Source organism: Haematobia irritans, chromosome 5 (assembly GCF_050003625.1).
Source record: "Haematobia irritans isolate KBUSLIRL chromosome 5, ASM5000362v1, whole genome shotgun sequence".
Taxonomy (NCBI): domain Eukaryota; kingdom Metazoa; phylum Arthropoda; class Insecta; order Diptera; family Muscidae; genus Haematobia; species Haematobia irritans.
The window spans coordinates 97,693,071-97,705,405 of NC_134401.1; the positions used below are offsets into that span (position 1 = coordinate 97,693,071).

The 12,335-nt window shown below is 36.1% G+C and overlaps 1 protein-coding gene across 4 annotated transcripts in view; it reads left to right on the plus strand.

Moving 5' to 3' along the window:
* The first annotated feature begins 7,594 nt into the window (after nucleotides 1–7,594).
* Dh44-R2 (Diuretic hormone 44 receptor 2) overlaps nucleotides 7,595–12,335 on the plus strand; it is a 237,232-nt gene continuing 232,491 nt past the window's right edge. For 2 of the 4 annotated variants that reach the window (XR_012723874.1, XM_075313804.1), the window contains exon 1: nucleotides 8,102–8,475. The gene's annotated coding sequence lies outside the window, so the exon portion shown is untranslated. Of the gene's footprint in view, nucleotides 8,045–8,101; nucleotides 8,476–12,335 lie in introns of those variants that run through there. The other 2 variants (XM_075313803.1, XM_075313802.1) reach the window with 2 other exon arrangements.

Consider the following 12,335-nt stretch of genomic DNA (forward strand, 5'->3'; position numbering starts at 1 on the left):
CATTGGCAACTGAGACCATTAGCTAATTAATTTAATTTATTTTTTTTTTTGGAGGGGAGGAAAGAGGCCGTAAAAATGGCTTTACGTATCTGAAAGTAACGTGTACCGTCGAATGCCGGACTCGATCGTCCGATAATACCGGCTGACATGACCTTTACCGCTCCTGGTGTTTGCTCCACTTCGGTAATGTTTCCACATTATTTCGAGGTGGACCCAAATGTAGGTGCTTCAACTGTTCGTCTACCGTGTCTGCGTCTAGACCGTAGCTTTTTCATGTGCCTATCTCTTTCCGTGGTCATTCCGTCTCACTCTATAGTGTGTGTAGCCCTTGTGTTGTCAATGTCGATCTTCAATACGATGCTGTTCGTCTGCCGTTATTTTTATACCCTGCACCACACTGTGGAACAGGGTATTATAAGTTAGTGCATATGTTTGTAACACCCAGAAGAAGACAAGATAGACAAATGGTGTCTTTGGCAATAATGCTCAGGGTGGGTCCCTGAGCCAATATAACCATGTTCGTCTGTCCGTCCGTCTGTCTGTGAACACATTTTTGTGATCAAAGTCTAGGTCGCAATTTAAGGCCAATCGCCTTCAAATTTAGCACATGTTCCTCATTTGGGTCAGAATAGAACCCTATTGATTTTGGAAGAAATCGGTTCAGATTTAGATATAGCTCCCATATATATCTTTCGCCCGATATGCACTAATATGGACCCAGCAGCCAGAGTTTTATGCCGATTTGCTTGAAATTTTGTACAAACATAACACTTAGTCGTATAGTCAAGTGTGAAAAATTTTATTGAAATCGGTTCAGATTTAGATATAGCTCTCATATATACACAGTCTTACACAAGTTTACATACGGTTAAATAATTTATATTTTCATTAAATAATCAAATTTTAAAAAATATGCATATATATCCTGTCGTTTTAGTGAATTAATTTGAAAATCAAGGTAATTGTTAATTTTCAAGAAGATTTTTTTGGTATGGGTTATAAACAACAACAAGAAACATGTTTAGTTTAGAGGTAAAAAACTCAAGGGTATGTAAACTTATGTGAGACTGTGTATCTTTCGCCCGATATGGACTTATATGGCCCCAGAAGCCAGATTTTTGGCCCAATTTGGTTGCAATTTTGCACAGGGAGTAGATTTAGCATTGTAGCTATGCGTGCCAAATTTGGTTGAAATCGATTCAGATTTAGATATAGCTCCCATATATATCTTTCGCCCGATATGCACTTATATGGACCCCGAAGCCAGAGTTTTATCCCGATTAGCTTGAAATTTTGCACAATTTGATTGAAATCGGTTCAGATTTAGATATAGCTCCCATATATATGTTTTTCTGATTTCGACAAAAATGGTCAAAATACCAACATTTTCCTTGTTAAATCGCCACTGCTTAGTCGAAAAGTTATAAAAATGACTCTAATTTTCCTAAACTTCTAATACGTATATATCGAGCGTTAAATCATAAATAAACTTTTGCGAAGTTTCCTTAAAATTGCTTCAGATTTAAATGTTTCCCATATTTTTCTAGTAAAATTGTGTTCCACCCTAGTGCATTAGCCAACTTAAATTTTGAGTCTATAGATTTTGTAGAAGTCTATCAAATTCCGTCCAAATCGAGTGATATTTAAATGTATGTATTTGGGACAAACCTTTATATATAGCACCCAACATATTTGACGGATGTGATATGGTATCGAAAATTTAGATCTACAAAGTGGTGCAGGGTATAATATAGTCGGCCCCGCCCGACTTTAGACTTACTTGTTTTTTTTTCTAACAGGTTCCGCTCATCTATTTCGCCTACTTGTCCCTCTAATTCCGATCTTTCGTTTTCCCATCGTATCGAAGAATGTGTGATACGCATCATTGATGATATTTCCTTCTTCGTAGTGGCAATGTGGAGTATTACATTTTTCCATCTTATGCAGATACAATCGGAGGTATTTGTGTCCAGAGAGCATCTTCTCTACATGGTAGATAAGTCTTGCTGTCCACCTGCCGTATATATCGCAGTTCCATCGATCTTGCCACTGTTGCATGAACTCTCGTTTTATCTCATCTAACGAGTTTATGTTAAGTCTGTGTCCATTTTTAGTTCAAAACTCGTCTTTTCCTTTCTTCAGCTTGAAGGTCGATTGGGGCCATGCCGGCTATGATTAATACCGACGAAGCTGATACAGTGCGATATGTGGAGGTTACACATCAAATCTCTGCAACGAATACACAAGCAATTACTTCAAGCACACGCCATACAATTCGAGTAGTAACTTCATTGTCCATTTCTCAAACGAGTAAAATTTAAACCTTGCAAATTGTGAAACAGCGCAAATAGAACCCAATAAAGCAGGAACCAAACAATGTTCTGAAGTATTCGAATGAAATCGGAATTCCAATTCCATTCGTTTTATAATTTCCATTGCTGTGTAGATGAAGTTATTTCGTTCTCTCAACTATAAGAGTATGCTACACACACACACTCCATTCCATTGGCATATATAATAAACAGCACAGACCTGCTCACAGCCTGCATACACTGACTTCTGCCAATCAACTGATCGACGATTGTGTTTATTTTTCGGTTGATAGTTACTTCGTGTCGCTTACGAAGTTTCGTCTTTGCTAAAGCAAAGTATTCTATCTTTACTAAAAATGTTATGTTTTACTCATATCGTGACGATTACAACAGAACCAAAATATTGAAAAGAACTGTTCAACGATTCCTCTTGAATGTGATGGATTTGCAAATCTTGATACTGTAATCGCTTTACAGTGTTTCTGTTCTATTCATTAATCGTAGTATTCGAAGTATTCGTGGAGTGTATTGCCTTCACTAGAACATCGATTACTTCGAATAGGCTTGTGCAGGCCTTTGTTACACATAAAGCGGCCGTATGGTCCACTGCCCGAAGAGTTCGTGTCCTATTAATATGTTTCAGGGCGCTCGCTCATATCTCGCTCCCGTAAAGTAGAACACTATTACAGGCTTTCATCGGGAGCTTTCGCTGTTTTCGGTAGCGGACTTCCTAAGTTCGGCATTTGGAGGGAGCCACCGTCGTGCAATGGTTAGCATGCCCGCCTTGCATACGACCGAACACCAAAAAGTTTTTCAGCGGTGGATTATCCCACCTCAGTAATGCTGGTGACATTTCTGAGTGTTTCAAAGCTTCTCTAAGTGGTTTCACTGCAATGTGGAACGCCGTTCGGACTCGGCTATAAAAAGGAGGTCCCTTGTCATTGAGCTTAACATGGAATCGGGCAGCACTCAGTGATAAGAGAGAAGTTCACCACTGTGGTATCACAATGGACTGAATAGTCTAAATGAGCCTGATACATCGGGCTGCCACATAACCTAACCTAACCTAACCTAAGTTCGGCATTAGTTTGCAGAGTTCTTGCGTTATCTGCGTTGCTTTCTTAGCAGCATATTCTATTTGTGTCGAGAACTTCAGCTTTGAATCCAGGCCTGCTATTATGGCTGCTCCTATGGGTAGCTAGAGCCACGTCCATTACATCTCTAAGTGCTCCTATCTTGTGTTTGCCCGAGCTGAACCCGTGTTGTCTGTGAGGGAGTCCTCAGCTTGTCTGGATTGCTTGTTCTAGCATTGCCTTGATAAGCTTTCCCAGCAGTTTACCAGCTGTGTTAACCATACATAGGCACCTGTAATAGGAATATTTGCGTGCAGAGAATGAAGCCGCCGAGTCGCGCCGCCGATTTCAGTCGCCGCCGACCATTTTTTGCCAGTCGACGCCGCCGCCGAATATGTCGACTCATCTCGACTCAAATTTAGCCGCCAATTAATCAAAAATGTCGATTTAAATCAGAAAAATTTATATATATTTGACGTATTTTTTCCAAAATTTTGAACACAACCAATCATATTTAAGCTGCTATAATAATTTAGCAAAAATTTAGCTCAGAAAATTTGAACGAGAAGTAAATTTGTTTGTAAGATAGGTTGTACAACTAATCTCATTATCATTCGATTAACTTCAAATTGATTTTGTAATGGATAATTGTCCGCCGCCGAGTGAACAAATTTATATCGGCTCAGCCGTCAAGCCGCCGCCGCCGGAGGCAAACATTTAGTGTCCGCCGCCGCCGACAAAAATGGGTCGGCTTCATTCTCTGTTTGCGTGGGCCTCCTTTTCCTTTACTTATAAGTACTAATATCTGCTCTTTCTAGGTTTCGTGGAAAATTCCATCTGCTGTGCACGAATTGTTCATGCGAAGAAGAACTTCGAACCGATGTTCTGCAATCTTCTTTAGTATTTCTGCCGGTATCCCATCAGGTCCAAGAGCCTTGTTATGCATTAGCTTGAAAGCAGCTAGCTTAAGCTCCTCCTCCATGAATGGAGTAAAGGTTGTAGCATTTTTATACCCACCACCATAGAATGGTGATGGGGGTATAAAAAGTTTGTCATTCCGTGTGTAACACATCGAAATATCGATGTCCGACTATATAAAGTATATATATTCTTCATCAGGGAGAAATTCTAAGACGATATAAGCATGTCCGTCTGTCCGTCTGTTGTAATCATGCTACAGCCTTCAATAATGGCGCCATCGTCCTGAAATTTGGCACAAATTCGTGTTTTGTTTGCAGGCAGGTCAAGTTCGAAGATGGGCTATATCTGTCCAAGTTTTGATATAGTCCCCATATAAACCGACTTCCCGATTTGGGGTCTTGGGCTTATAAAAACCGTAGTTTTTATCCAATTTGCCTGAAATTGAAAATCTAGAGGTATTTTAGGACCATAAAGAGGTGTGTCGAAAATGGTCCGTATGGGTCCATGTTTTGGTATAGCCACCATATAGACCGATCTTCCGATTTTTATTCTTGGGCTTCTAGAAACTGTATTTACCATCCGATTTGCCTGAAATTGGAAATCTAGAGGTATTTTGGGACCATAAAGAGGTGTGTCGAAAATGGTCCCTATTGGTCCATGTTTTGGTATAGCCGCCATATTGACCGAACTCCCGATTTTACTTCTTGGGCTTCTAGAAACTGTATTTACTATCCGTTTTGCCTGAAATTGGAAATCTAGAGGTATTTTGGGACCATAAAGAGGTGTGTCGAAAATGGTCCGTATGGGTCCATGTTTTGGTATAGCCACCATATAGACCGATCTCCCGATTTTTATTCTATATAGACTGATCTCCCGATTTTACTTCTTGGGCTTCTAGAATTCGTAGTTTGCACCCAATTCGTCTGAAAGTGGAATTCTAGAGGTATTTGAGGAACATTAAGAGGTGGTGAGTATTGCTCCATGTTTTGGTATAGCCCCCATATAGACCTAACTCCCGAATTTATTTCTAGGACTTCTGGAGTCCGGCTGACCACAAATAGGTCAGCCGAATATGGTGTGTGTCGACCCATGTTTTAGACCGATCTCCAGATTTAACTCCTTGGGCTTCTAGAAACCGTAGTTTTTATTCGAGTTGCACAAAAATGTAAATATACTGGAATTTTAAACCCTCAAAAATCTGTATCGCATTTATTTTACCGGTCCATTTGGTAAGGCATTGATATAGACCGAATTCATTTCTTGAGGGTACACCCAAAGAAAAAATATTTTCCTCCGGAATGAAATTTTAGACAAACGAAATTCCCCTTTCGTATAAAGTATTTTCGTTTAGAGCAAACTAATCCGAATTTTTGATAAGCGATTCAACGATTGTCTCTAAAATTTGTATCAAAAGAAAACTTTGGTGTAAAATTTCGTTCCTCAGAAAAGAAACCCCTTCTTTCAGGGTAGGTTAGGTTAGGTTAGGTTATGTGGCAGCCCGATGTATCAGGCTCACTTAGACTATTCAGTCCATTGTGATACCACAGTGGTGAACTTCTCTCTTATCACTGAGTGCTGCCCGATTCCATGTTAAGCTCAATGACAAGGGACCTCCTTTTTATAGCCGAGTCCGAACGGCGTTCCACATTCCAGTGAAACCACTTAGAGAAGCTTTGAAACCCTCAGAAATGTCACCAGCATTACTGAGGTGGGATAATCCACCGCTGAAAAACTTTTTGGTGTTCGGTCGTAGCAGGAATCGAACCCACGACCTTGTGTATGCAAGGCGGGCATGCTAACCATTGCACCACGGTGGCTCCTTCTTTCAGGGTATATCAGGCGCACTGATAATGAAAATTGCTCGAAACTGGAAGTAAAATTTCCAGGTTCTTCTTATCGTATTCATTTAAATAATGGCGAAAAAAATCTACAGATTTAAGATTTCAAATCAAGGCGTTATTTCATCATATACACGATTTGTTTATGATTTCTCTAAAACTCAAACAAAATTGGTTCTTATAAATCCAGAATCTGATCTAGTCTTTATATATAGAATCTTTAATTTTTTCTTCGGGAAACGTACTAGTTGAACTGATTTGCTTGGGAGAAGATTTGTCATCAAACCCCCTAAAATTCTATATATTATCAAGTAACCCGCTACGACGAAGAGTTTTCAAAGTAAACTATTATATTTGATTCATGGTGGTGGGTATTTAAGATTCGGTCCGGCCGAACTTACTTCTGTATATACTTGTTTTCTGTAGGGCCATCGACTCGAACACTGTGTGTTGGGAAAAGAGTGTTAACTATGTCATCCATGGTTTTGCCATCCATATCTTGTGCCGGGTTCCTTGCACTTAACATCTTCATTACGATTTTATAAAACGGGCCCCTGGAGTCTCGGTTAATGTCGTTTCGGAGATAGAAAATTTTGTCAAACTAGATTATATACGTATTTAATCGGCCTTTTTTTGTTTAATATATACCCCGTATGGGCTAACTTACAATTTAGAAGACAGTGCTAAAAAGTTTTACGATGCCTTGCCATCGGCAAGTGTTATCGCAATCCAAGTAATTCGATTGTGGATGACAGCCTTTAGTAGAAGTTCCTACGCAATCCATGGTGGAGGGTACATAAGATTCGGCCTGGCCGAACTTACGGCCGTATATACTTGTTTTTTTTACGTTTTTCTGCCCAAAGTTAAAAATTCCATTGTAATTTTATTATAAAACATATATGTAGTAACATTTTTATCCTGTTGTGAAAATGAGAATATCCAAAAACTTCGGATATCTTACAATTGTGAATCACTGATAAACTTTTGCTATTGTTGGAATTTTTTCTATGACCAATTGACTTTTTGCTTTCAAGGTTTTTTGTTAGTATTGTTTTCAAAAAAAAAAAAAACAAAAATTTATATGTCCGTTATATTTAAAGCTTTAGTGGATAAATGAGCTTTCCACATAGGCGGATAATGCACTACAAGTTGAAGCACCAATTTAAAACCTGAAATACCGTTACATTATCCACACTACCTTGCCATAAATAATGTAAGAATTGCCCATTTGATATTGCCGGCAAACAAAAACGATTTCAGAGCAAAAGTTCTCTCATTGTTGATATAGTCGAGTAAAGCTTTCATTGCATGCTGTTTAATACACACGCACATACACTTGCACATATACTCGAACTCTCATTTTATGATGTGGGTGAGTGTATGTATGGAGAAAAAAAAAACAAACATTCGCAACAGTTTTCACTTGAAACACTTTAGTCTAGTCAACCAAAGAGCTCAGATGTGTGTAACGGTGACTTTCGGCTTTGTAAAGAAATACTCACGCGTCGTTTAAGAAATTGCAAAACCTTTGCCCTTCTTGTGGGTCTGTCAGTCAAATCAATGGACACGCATCGTAAGCAACAAGTTCAAGATTTTAGACAAAACAGAAACACTTCAAGCGGTAGCGGCGAGAGTTATATTTTTGGCGCAATTTTTTGACATTGACCGTGAATATTGCCGGTTGAATTAAATTTCGGTGGTCAACAAACAATAATAATAATAAGAAAGAAAAAACATCAAACAAAAAATATATTTAATTAAATAATAAAAGCATATTTATCACAAAGGCTTTGAGTGCAATAAAAAAGAAAATTTAAGAACTATTAAGGCATCATACATTATACAATTTTTGTGCAAATCTATTTAATTAACAAAAAAGCCAAAAGTAAAGTTCCTAAAGGTAAATTTACATAAAGCCCCTTTAAATAAATAAATCAAATTTAATCAAATTTCCTTTAATAAATATTTAATAGAAATAAATATTAATAATTAAATAGATGACTTGAAAAGGTCAATTATGCAAAGCTAATAATGACCATTTGTTTAATGATTTAATGCAATCGAATTTTGTTTAGTGTTAGTGATATCAATCTTCGATGTGTGAGTGTGTGTGTGTGTGTGTGTATGAATGGGTGACATATTTTGCAAAGAATAAAAAGAAAATATTCTACAACTAGAAAGAAATGTAAAAATTGTTTTTAATTTTCAATGACATGTGCCATATATCATTTCATGCCCCTCAAATTGAACTAGCAAGTTACACGCAACCTGAGGAAATATAAATCAACACATCGAACATAAATTGTATGAAGCATGACTTGTGTTGCATAGGTGAGTACGCTACCGTTTGTTATACCCTCCACCATAGGATGGGGGTATATTAACTTTGTCATTCCGTTTGTAACACATCGAAATATTGCTCTAAGACCCCATAAAGTATATATATTCTGGATCGAGGTGCATGTCCGTCCGTCCGTCTGTTGAAATCACGCTAACTTCCGAACGAAACAAGCTATCGACTTGAAACTTGGCACAAGTAGTTGTTGTTGATGTAGGTCGGATGGTATTGCAAATGGGCCATATCGGTCCACTTTTACGTATAGCCCCCATATAAACGGACCCCCAAAGTTGGCTTTCCGATCCTCTAACAGAAGCAAGTTTCATCTGATCCGCCTGAAATTTGGTACAGGGTGTTAGTATACGGTCTCTAACAACCATGCAAAAATTGGTCCACATCGGTCTATAATTATATATAGCCCCTATATAAACCGATTCCCAGATTTGGCTTGCGAGCCTCTAAGAGATGCAAATTTCATCCGATCCGGCTGAAATTTGGTACATTGTCTAGGTACACCCAGAGAAGGAATATGATCACCTCAAACATGTTTTAAGAGCAACATGTTATTTTTGGGTGGTGACCATGTAACATGGTTTTCGCAACCATGTTATTTTCTCGGAAATCATGTATCTGATTTCGGCAAGCAGGTTATATTTGACGATAAAATAACATTTTAGTGAGAAACATGTTACATGGTCACCATACAAAAATAACATTTTGCTCTTGAAACATGTTTGAGGTGATCATATTCCTTCTCTGCGTGTATGTGGTCTCTTACAACTACGCAGAAATTTTGTCCAAATCGGTCCATGATTATATATACCCCCCATATAAACCGATCCCCCGATTTGGCTTGCGGAGCCTCTAAGAGAAGCAAATTTCATCCGATCCGGCTGAAATTTGCGACATGATGCAAAAATTGGTCCACATCGGTCAATAATTATGTATAGCCCCCATATAAACCTATCCCCAGATTTGGCTTGCGGAGCCTCTAAGAGAAGCAAATTTCATCCGATCTGGCTGAAATTTGGTACATTGCGTAAGTATGTGGTCTCTAACATCTACGCAAAAATTGGTCCACATCGGTCCATAATTATATATAGCCCCCATATAAACCGATTCCCCTATTTGGCTTGCGGAGCCTCTAAGAGAAGCAAATTTCATCCTATCCGACTGAAATTTGGTACGTGGTGTTAGTTTATGGTCTCTAACAACCATGCAGGAAATGGTCCATATCGGTCCATAGTTATATGTAGCCCCCATATAAACCGATCCCCAGATTTGACCTCCGAAACGCCTTGGAAGAGCAAAATTCACCCGATCCGGTTGAAATTTGCCAAAACCATGCCAAAATTGGTACATATCGGTCTATAGTTATATATAGCCCATCCCCAAAAATAACCTTCCAAAATTTTATTTATATAGAAAATTTATCAAAATTTTCTTACTATAGAAAATTTTGTCAAAATTTTATTTCTATAGAAAATTTTGTCAAAATTTTATTTCTATAGAATATTTTGTCAAAATTTTATTTCTATAGAAAATTTTGTCAAAATTTTATTTCTATAGAAAAATTTGTCAAAATTTTATTTCTATAGAAAATTTTGTCAAAATTTTATTTCTATAGAATATTTTGTCAAAATTTTATTTCTATAGAAAATTTCGTCAAAATGTTATTTCTATAGAAAATTTTGTCAAACTGAATTATATACTCGTACGCAGGGCTGTGGAGCCGGAGTCTTGGAGCCGGAGTCTTGGAGTCGGAGTCTGAAGATTTTGCTGGAGTCGGAGTCGGAGTCGTAAAAATTTTGCTCGACTCCGACTCCGGCTAAACCAAATTTTTTAAAACACTTCACACTTTTGTAACTAAGCAAGTTTTTACGCAAATTAGTTTCCATTGTGTTATTCATTCGATCAATGTACAGCATGATTGTAAATGAAAATCAACTTCCAATTACGGCTATCTTTTTATGTTTCCTAGAATGTTATTTTATTTCTATTGATAATTTTATTTCTATAAAAATTTAAGTCAAAATTTTATTTCTATAGAAAAGTTTGCCAAAATTTTTGATAATTTTATTTCTATAAAAATTTAAGTCAAAATTTTATTTCTATAGAAAAGTTTGCCAAAATTTTGTAGTAATAGATTTTTTTATTAGAAAATTTGGTCAACATTTTGTGGTAATAGATTTTTTTTAATAGAAAATTTGTTCAAAATTATATTTCTAAAAAAATTTTGTCAAATTTTATTTCCATAGAAAATTTAGTAAAATTTTTTTTCTGTAGAATATTTTGCAGAATTTTATTTACTACACAAAAAAATGTTTAAAATTGTAGTTTTATTGATAATTTTTTCAAAATTTTATTTCTATAAGAAAAAATTGTCAAATTTTAATTCTGTAGCAAATTTTCTCAAAATTTTTTTCTTACTGATGTTCACTGATACTCACTGCTATAAAAAATGTATTCAAAATGTTGTTACTATAGAAATATTTTTTTCTATATAAAATTTAGTCAAAATTTTATTTCTATAGAAAATTTAGTCAAAATTTTGTTTCTATAGAATATTTTGCAAAATTTTATTTCTATAGAAAATTTTGCAAAATTTTGTTTGCTACACATTTTTTTTTAAATTGTATTTCTATTGATAATTTTTTCAAACTTTTATTTCTATAAAAAAAAATTTGCCAAATTTTATTTCTATAAACATTTTATACAAAATTTTATTTCTACATATTTGCTCAAAATTTGATTTCTTTAGAAAATTTTGCCAAAATTTTATTTCTATAGAAAATTTAGTCAAAATTTTGTTTCTGTAGAAAATTTTGCAAAATTTTATTTCTATATAAAATTTTGCAATATTTTTCCAAAATTTTATGCTCACTGATACTCACTGCTAAGTCGAAAACTTGTAGAAATGACTAAAATTTTCAAATTTTTCAATGAATGAATCATAAATGCATTTTTGCGAAATTGTCTAAACAATTACAAATATTTCCCAAATATTGCCCGAGATTTTGTAAAAGTCTGATTTGGGATTTTATCAAAATGTCGATCTAAATACAAAGTTGTGCAGAGTATATTATAATCGGCCCGCCCGACTTTGGACCTTCCTTGCATTTTTATTTTTTGTTAAAGTTGTGTTACGTCCCATAACGTTAGATTTAAATTTTAGGTACATAGATTTTGTAGAAGTATATACAATTTTGTCTAAATCGATTCAGATTCAAATTCATGCATATGGGAATATAAACCTTTATATAGCTCGCAACAAATTTATCAATAATTTCGGTCCACAAATACATATACTGTTGGTATCTTCTCATATTATGATGGGTATTTATATCATTATTTTTTTTATAAAACATTGCCCTAAAATTGAAATATAGAGTTCAATTGGCATCTAATGTGAAATTAAGACCTTTTTTTGCACACATAAATAAATACGATACTTTATATCGATCCACTTACGGTACCCCCACAATAGAACTACAAATTATTGGTATTAAAATGAGATTTAGTCATATTACCCGGAGTCGGAGTCGAGCTGATGAAAAATGCTGGAGTCGGAGTCGGAGTCGAGCGAAATTGGCTCGACTCCACAGCCCTGCTCGTACGTACGGCCTTTTTATACCATAAACCACATAGTGGTCAGCGTATAATAACTTTGATCTGTGCCTACCAGAAATATTGGTTTTAGACCCCAAAAAATATATACCGATCAACTCAGAATCACCTCCTGAGTCGATCTAGCCCTTGGTGTCCGTCTGTCCATGTATTTGTTGTTCGCAGGATTCCGGTCGCAATTGTTAACCGATTTTGATGAAATTTGGTACAGAGTGTACCAAGGACG